Source organism: Alosa sapidissima, chromosome 22 (genome assembly GCF_018492685.1).
Source record: "Alosa sapidissima isolate fAloSap1 chromosome 22, fAloSap1.pri, whole genome shotgun sequence".
Lineage (NCBI taxonomy): Eukaryota > Metazoa > Chordata > Actinopteri > Clupeiformes > Clupeidae > Alosa > Alosa sapidissima.
In genome coordinates, this window is record NC_055978.1 from 4,224,679 (window position 1) to 4,233,034 (window position 8,356).

General features: G+C 40.8%; 1 protein-coding gene across 1 annotated transcript in view; it reads right to left on the reverse strand.

The window, feature by feature from the left end:
- Positions 1–3,317, reverse strand: part of LOC121697870 (fatty acyl-CoA reductase 1-like) — a 47,169-nt gene extending 43,852 nt beyond the window's left edge. Inside the window, exon 1 of the mRNA XM_042079657.1 lies at positions 3,089–3,317. The gene's annotated coding sequence lies outside the window, so the exon portion shown is untranslated. The remainder of the gene's footprint in view (positions 1–3,088) is intronic.
- Positions 3,318–8,356: the final 5,039 nt, after the last annotated feature.

Genomic DNA, 8,356 nt, shown 5'->3' on the forward strand with positions numbered 1-8,356 from the left:
TTCATTCCGTTTTCGATGGCAAACGCGAAACAGCGCCAAAACAACCACCAGTGGACAAAAAGAGTATTACATTAAATATAATGTAAATTACGGAGGTTATAGTTTGACGATGTCGTACTCCCATGCGGGCCGCTACTGTATATACCACGGACATGTTTTGGGGGGCCACCCAAAATGAGGTGGCGGGCCGTATCCGGGGATCATTTATTCATTCACACATGTATTCATTCACATCAACACAATTGGTTCTACCCTCTGGGGAGGGGGGGGGGGGGGGGGGGGGGGGGGTGTACAGGAAATCTACAGCAACTCCTAGAATTTTCCACAAGTGTTGAGGTTACATTGACGGAACCCGTTTTTTTTCCATTGCAGGCACTTGTTTACAGTGCGACAGCTTGAAATGCCTAAGATTCTCTTTTTACAGCAGCTGAGCGCTGAGGCGGCAGCACCTGCGGAGCACCTGAGAGAGAGGGCAGACCTTGCACATCGCAAGGCATTTTATTGCGCAATAAAAGCTCATAGATCAATTCCCATGACGACAAGGCCAGCTCGCTGGTCCACACCGACTTGATTCGTGTTTTACACTCTGGACAGATGTGTCAGAGTGAGTCTCTGGCTTCTTGCCAACAACCCCCCCCCCCCCCCCCCCCCTCTCTATCTCTTTTTTTAAGATGGTGAGACACAAACATAATTCTTATGTCACTCTGTGGCTACAGATAATAATATTCAAAAGAAATAAAATAGCTCTTTGGGGCGTTACTTCAAGTGCGGTGCAGTGTGACGTACAGAGAAGGGTGCTCCATTTTTCCAGGGTGTGCACACACAAGGCCTTGCGCAGTGAGCGAGACAAGGTTGGGGTGGGACAACAGTGATTCATAATCCTGGTCCTCGAGACCAAAAGCAAACATCTTGGGTGATTCCTTGTGTTCCAAAAGCTCTAGAAGAACATAACATTTCATTCAGGGGTGTTTTAGCAGTGCAGTGAACCACAAAGAAGACTTAAAGTATATTTAAGGACCAGGTTGTGGGCCTCAAGGCTGCCAAAAACTCAGGCAACAGCACATGCAGGCTGACCACGTTGCAGAAAGTGTTGTTTGTTGTGAGGAGGGTCTTCCTTAGGAGGAAAACATAATTTACTTGTCTCTAAAAGATTCATAAGGCACCACTTCACAGCAGCCTGCTGTGCAAACAGCTGAGGCTCACAGAAAAAGGGGCAAGAGACACTTGGTGAGAAACAAGAGAAAGAAAGAAAGAAAGAAAGAGAGCGAGAGAGAGAGGAATAAACAGAGATATGATGTAATAGATAATGCAACCCAACATTATACAATAAAGAGTAAGAATGATGGAAAATTGTTTTAAAATAGTATCTTACAGGCCCAATGGCTTTCCAAACACTAACCACTATTCCTAAGGAACTTCCTTAACCATAAAATAGCCACTGGTCTGGAAATAACTCGCATGAGACAGCCTGAGATGTGATTCATTACATTCATAAAACAGATGGACAGTCCTAGTTCCTTAGCACCCATTTCATGGACTCACAGAGAGACACAGAAGGAGAATGGGGTAGGGATGAATATGACAGCTTCACACTATCTTTGAGGTCTTCTGTAATTTCTTGAACTAAAAATAGACAGGGCTCTCATGATAATTATAGCTATTTGTGACATCTAGATTTAGAAAGTACTGCAAGACATGCCATTCCCTATTTCTCACAATCCAAATCTCTGAACAGATGACCACTGACAGCCTGTGACAACCTATTTTAAAACACTGACCACCTTCTTGAACAAGATTAAAGTGGGTTTTCATATCTCTATGATCTGCCAAGCCAAGCTATCGTGTGTATTCGCGCGCGTGCGTGCATTTGCTCTGGTTCCGTTTTTCCCCGTAGCACCTCAGCTCAGTCAGTCTTCGCTATGGTCCCTAGGGATAGGGAGACCGTAGGCCTGCACGTGCCAACACTGCCATAGAGGGTCCGGGCGTGTCAACGCCCCCTCCCTCCATATTTGACAGAAAGTACAAAGATGTTTCGACCTCTGACACAGTCTGTCTGCCTAACCCAAAGAGGACAAATCTGTACGCTGAATGTAGACTGGGTTGCGGATAATGACCAACTGAATGACTGATCAAACAACCCTGATCCACCAACCTTATAGCCTATATGACGCGACTTGAGACCCTGATGTAGACTGTAGGGTACGTTGTGCGTAAAGTATTACCCTATGAATCAACTTCATAACCCAAGTAGGCTAAAACACACAAATTCAGCACAAAGTTGCCAGCAATTTCTGAGTTTAAAAACTGTTAACTTGCATTGGCTATTTCGTGTTAAACCAATAACGCAGTCTGAATACACGTGTTTGAATAGGCTATGGCATGTGGTCAAACATTTTAAATAAGCAATCACGCACACGCAGTTAGTTTAATTCATGTTTACCTTACCTTGTTTTATGTACTAACTTAAGCCTAAAATGTTTACACTGTCACCCTAACTTTGGCTTAAACATGAACCAACACACAGTCTACATGAGGATACAGCAGACCGCACTGAGCCTACAGTACGAGTCCTTTTCCACGGCCAGCCGGCTGGTTCATAACGGTTCCTCCTGTATGGATAGGATGTGTCCATGCACTGAGCACATGCAGCCTATGAAAACACCTTATAGGCTTATGACGAAAATTACCTTACAATAGCGACCAAATTATTTTACAGCATGTGTGTGAACGAATAGGCTACTCTGTGAAGCCGTGGCTTTCATAGAGTCAGGAAAGCAACCGCGGCAGCCATCCTGCCTTCCAGTGCGAATCATTTTTTTGAATCTTCACTGCGCATCTAAACATAAGGATAAGGAAAATGGAAAACGGACCATATTTACTGAGAGCATTGTGGTCTGCTAGTAAATAATTTATTGTCGTCATATCATAGGCAACAGCATGCCTATTGGCGAGGGACAAGCGAACGGCAAATTATGCATCTTTTCCTCCACCCGTGTGACTTTCCTTGCAAACCGCTCTCTGTCGAAAAAACAATGGTTTGACCCATAAATGAAAACGAATAAATGGGTGATAAAAATCTATGACTTACCTTGCTCATGGGGTGAGATATCAACACCCGCTGTGCAACTTTCACTATAGGCTATGAAGCCGGGGTGCCCAAGCAGTGGCGTGTATCTGTCACTCGGATGCAGGCTCGTGCTGCCCCCCTTATTCGGTACAGTTTCCCGACGCGATGGTTTGCGTGCTACTGCCTTGGACTTTCTCTGTCCCACCCAGACGACCCAACGCACATAGGGCCCTCCCCGGAATACTGACAAGAGGACCGTACCACAGACTGTGGTGTGGATGGCGTGGGGCGGGAAGTCTCTATACGCCCGTCTGATAGACACGCCTTAGCCTACTGTACATTTATGGATTAAAATTAAATCAACGCATTTTGCGTAGACAGTGGTTCATTCTCGTTTCTCCCTCAGGGTATAGCGAATCAGATTATGTAATCTTATTTCCAAATAGCCTATTTTGTCAGTCGTTTAAATCTGAGACAACTTTTCTGAAACAAGCCAGTGCGATATTAATAGTTGATAACCTTCTGATCTCATCTGTTATTATACGGCTCTTCACAATGCTAGTACAACGCTCCATTGACTTGAATGTGATTTCCCAACGTTCTACGGTAAAATAAATTCATGTAATTACCTCTGCAAAAATATAATTACCGCTGTCAATGGCAACGGGTTTTGTGCTTCTGATACGTCTTTCATATATCACTATGCAAGGACTGGAACTTCATTCAAACGTGAAAGCAGACGGTTGATCAGCTGTGTTCTAAAGAATGTTTGATTCAAGTTCAGCAGCATGTGTTGCGAACTATTTGTTTCTCAGCAAATGCCACGATGAACGGTAACAAATAGGCTAGGCTATGTAGGCTAAAGTCATATCGTGGGGAGTTTATTATTTCGTTTTGGCAAGTAGCCGTATAATAAGCGGGATAATGTATAGAACGCCGGTCATTATGGGAAAATAAGTCCCTTCAGGGCGAAACAAGTCCGGTTCGCCCTGTCGGGACTTATTTTCCCAATAATGACCGGCGTTCTATACATGATCCCTTACATATTTTCCTCTCTGTCAATTAGGCGATGTGCATGGCTGATCATAGTAGGCTACGCTAGTTCGATCTAAGTAGCCTACACTCTTAAAACGAATGTGTTGAAAACTCACATTCACAAAACTCACAAATGTGTTGTTTTCTTTTTGTTACACAATATGTGTACAACTTGTTTTTTTTAGCATATCTGTGTCCAGATAGGGACAATTCCTTCGTAGCCTGTTGTGGACTTCAAAACACATCTACCAAACACACACTTCCCACATCTACAGTAGATAGCCTATAGTATGATCTATGGCATCTGCTTGAGAGAATTGGAGACGTGTCAGTCCTACACTTTTAATGATATTTGAACCTGCTGCATTTTGTGTGTAGCAGTCAACTTACAACTTAGCAGTCGACTCTTAAAATAAATGTGTTGAAAACAACACAACCTGCGTTGTTTAACACATCTCTGTGTCCAAATAGGGACAACACATTCGTTTTAAGAATGTGGACTTGCTTTATGCTCTCACTTCAACAGTACAGACACCCTTAATTATTCCACTGAATTTGATGACCAATGAAGTTGAATATTTGGGGATAATTGAGACAGAGGCTATCACCAGGGTTGGGTAGTAAGGGATTACATGTAATCTGGATTACGTAATCAGATTACAAAAATCAAGTAACTATAATCAACCCAAATTACAATAAAAAAATTGTGTAATCAGATTACAGTTACATTGTTGGGGATTACCTGATTACATTTTATCATGCAAACAATGCAACTTTTTTATGATAGCCTAGCTATCTTATTAATTTGACTAGACATTCACTTTTTAGACTTTTTAAAGATATAGTTAAGAACAAAATGATTCATACCCCTGGCAAATATTGATTTTCTCTTGACCAATATGTTTGTTCTTACTTAAAATTACACTTGCACATGCCAAAAGGTTGCAAGACAATGTGGTAAAAACATGGAATAAAAGTGTTTATCTTTTTTAACATTTTTATGAAAAATTACGTGTTCAAAATTATCCATAGAGAAGAAATAATAAAGGTCCGCACACTGATTGAAGCTCCAAAACGTGGATTTATTTGCACAAAAATAAAATGTGCAAATAAATCCACGTTTGGGAGCTTCAATCAGTGTGCGGACCTTTATTATTTCTTCTCAGTTACTTTTTTTGGTCCAGCACCTGCACTCCTGTGATGTGCACTCCTTCGTTTCCCAAAATTATTCCTTTTTAAACAATCACTGGAAACATCGGCAACACTTTACTTGATGGGTGAGTTCATAACACATTCATAGCAGCTGTCATAAACTGCACATGCATGTGCAGTTACACCCTGTGCTAGATCCAATGATTTATATTTACATGCATTTAGCAGGCATTTTTAATCCAAAGTGATTTACATACAGTATGTTGATTATATTAGAAAGGGCGTTGTCCCCAGAACAACTCAGGGTTAGATGCCTTGCTCAAGGGGAATGCTGGAAGCCGGGAATTGAACTTTCTGGCTGCTGCATGCTAGCCTGGTTCCTTAGCCACTACGCTACCACTGCCCACCACCACCAACTTGTAACCTTCTGTTATTTCAAATTGCAAAACAGATGACTAATAACAGATTTGTTGTAATGTGTGGTGAGGAGGTGTGTTACAACAGTGGTTCCTGTTTTTTTAGGCTTGCAGCATCAGAGTTTACTTAGTGAAAGGTCAGTCACAGTGCATCTGAAGAGAGCAATCTAGTAGTACAACTTGTACCAGCAGACACTGACCCACTAATGGCTGCTATTTTGGCATCACAAGCAAAAAAAAGAGCCATGTAGGCCTATCTCAAAGTTACTTTGCAACAAACACATTGTTAGGTTAATCCCATGAATGTGGTAAATCTCTAAACAAGAGATATGACTATTTAATTCTTGAGGTATTACAGTTTGTTGCATGGCAGAACAGATAGTTTGTCAGATACAGGGATTAGATGATTTTAGATATGATATTTCTTTCCAGGGCCGGCTCTAGGCAGGGGCCAGAGCATTGCGTCTTGCCCACCCAAACAAAGTCAAGAAATCAAAGTTGTTTTTCTTCTTCTGTTTTCTTCTTCAGTGTGCAGTCTCAAACCCAGCTTAAATATGCCCCCAGAGTGTAGCACTATAGCTGCCTGGCTACTCTAGCTGCTGGCAATGATCAAACTGTATTTTAAAATTAAATATCAAATACCCTAATTTTAAGTGTATCAAAATAAACTACAAAATGCATAGCCACACCATTTATCAAAATGATATACTGTATTTTTGCATTTTGAAAGTACTAAAAATACCCTTAAAAAGGAATATTATGATATCACTTTGCAAACCTTCCATATCTTTCAATTTAATCTATTCCTTCATCAGTACACTGACTCTGTTCATTAAGTGGACAGTGTTTGAGAGCAACAGCTTTTCTCTGCCTCTGAAACATGCCATTACCTGCAAACAGTCAACAAATCAATTTGCTGACTTGCCTGTTATATCTCATCGCCTAAATGCTGTATTAGAGATGCACTCAGAACGTCACAACGCTGAACTTGTCAAGTGGTACAAAGTGTCTCTTACATTGTCAATGCATGCCCAGATTGAGCAATGTTGCAGGACAACCACATAGATAGATAGATAGATAGATAGATAGGTAGGTAGATAGATAGATATTACTTTATTGATCCCCAAGGGGAAATTCAAGATACAACATAACTGGTTCCATGAGTTCCGATTGGATGATTAAAGTTATCAATATTATGATACTCAAGTCTGGGCAAATTATTAATTACATTAATGTTTCATTGTGTTGCTTTAAGCGATACATGGAGCAACTTATTGCAGGGCATCCACATAACCGGTTCCATGTGTTCCATTTGGATGATTAAAGTTCTCAAGGAACTTGAGGTTGTTGTGTGTGTGATCAATGTACATGTTACTCATCTTGCACTGGATCAGTGCAGACTACAGGACTACTGTTGGACTATTTCTGCACCTTCACGATGACACTCACTCTCTTGAGCACCTTACCATGCACACAGAACTACAGGCCAGTCTCGGCCCTGTCACTGCAAGTGTCTCATGCTTGATCACCCTCAAGCACACTGTGGATTTTTTTATTTAATTTATAGTATATTTAGTATTTAGTTTTGTTAGTTTTTCTTATCTTCTACCGTCTCTATTGTACAGTGGAGTTTTGTTATATGTTTATACTTATATTTACCATTTCTGCTGTAAGTGCATGTTGTGTGTGATGTCTGTATGCTACTGAGACCTTGAATTTCCCCTTGGAGAGCAATAAAGTATCTATCTATCTATCTATCTATCTATCTATCTATCTATCCATCATCTTCCTGAATATCAATGTTATGATCACAACAACTCTGGGCAAATTACAAGTCAGCATCAGTCAGAGGCTGCATTCATTGTTTTGCACTTTTATGTTACTACAACTACAAAATACACACCTTTTAAGTATTCTGATACAAAATATGAAGCCATTTTCTTCAACAGAATAAAATACAAATGACAACATAGGCCTATTTTGTATTTGAAATACTCATTTTAAATACATGTATCAGAAATACTGCCTATCTCTGGCTGTTGTTTATGTCAATTTTGATCCAATTTGACTGCTTTGCTATGTTGCCCACCCTGAATTTCTACCAGCCCACCCAAATGTAGTAGGCTAAAGCCGGCCCTGTTTCTTTCACTCTTGCTGCCCAAACCCCAACTTACCTAAACACCTATGTGTAAGTTGGTAAAGACTGTCATTATACCCTTTCAACTGCATAAATAAACATTAACGTTAACGTTAAGCATTTCTGGTGGTACAGAAAACAACATTGCCCTAAGGGTAACTTGGGGACAAAGTCCCAAACAAAATCTTAAAAAAATATGTTTCAGAGTTGACGTTTTGTGGAACATTAGGCCTACGCTAAAGTCTGATTCATTTTCATCTCAAAGTATCTGCGTTGGTTTTAAATGTTTCAACCGGAAACCCTCCAGGAACAGACTGAAACGGTCTATAAAAGGTCAGATAGCTATTAAAGACTGATTATCTAATAAATGCTTTAGTCAGAGGTTTAATGACTAAAACCTGTACTTTATGTGGTCACAGTGGACAGAGGCTGAGTCTGCCACAAGGTTGGCAAACTGGTATTCTACTGTTCCAGTGTAGATAGACAGTGACTTCTTTATGTCTGGTATTGTATGTGATATGAGCTGTGTGGTTTAGACAGGGCCCGAGA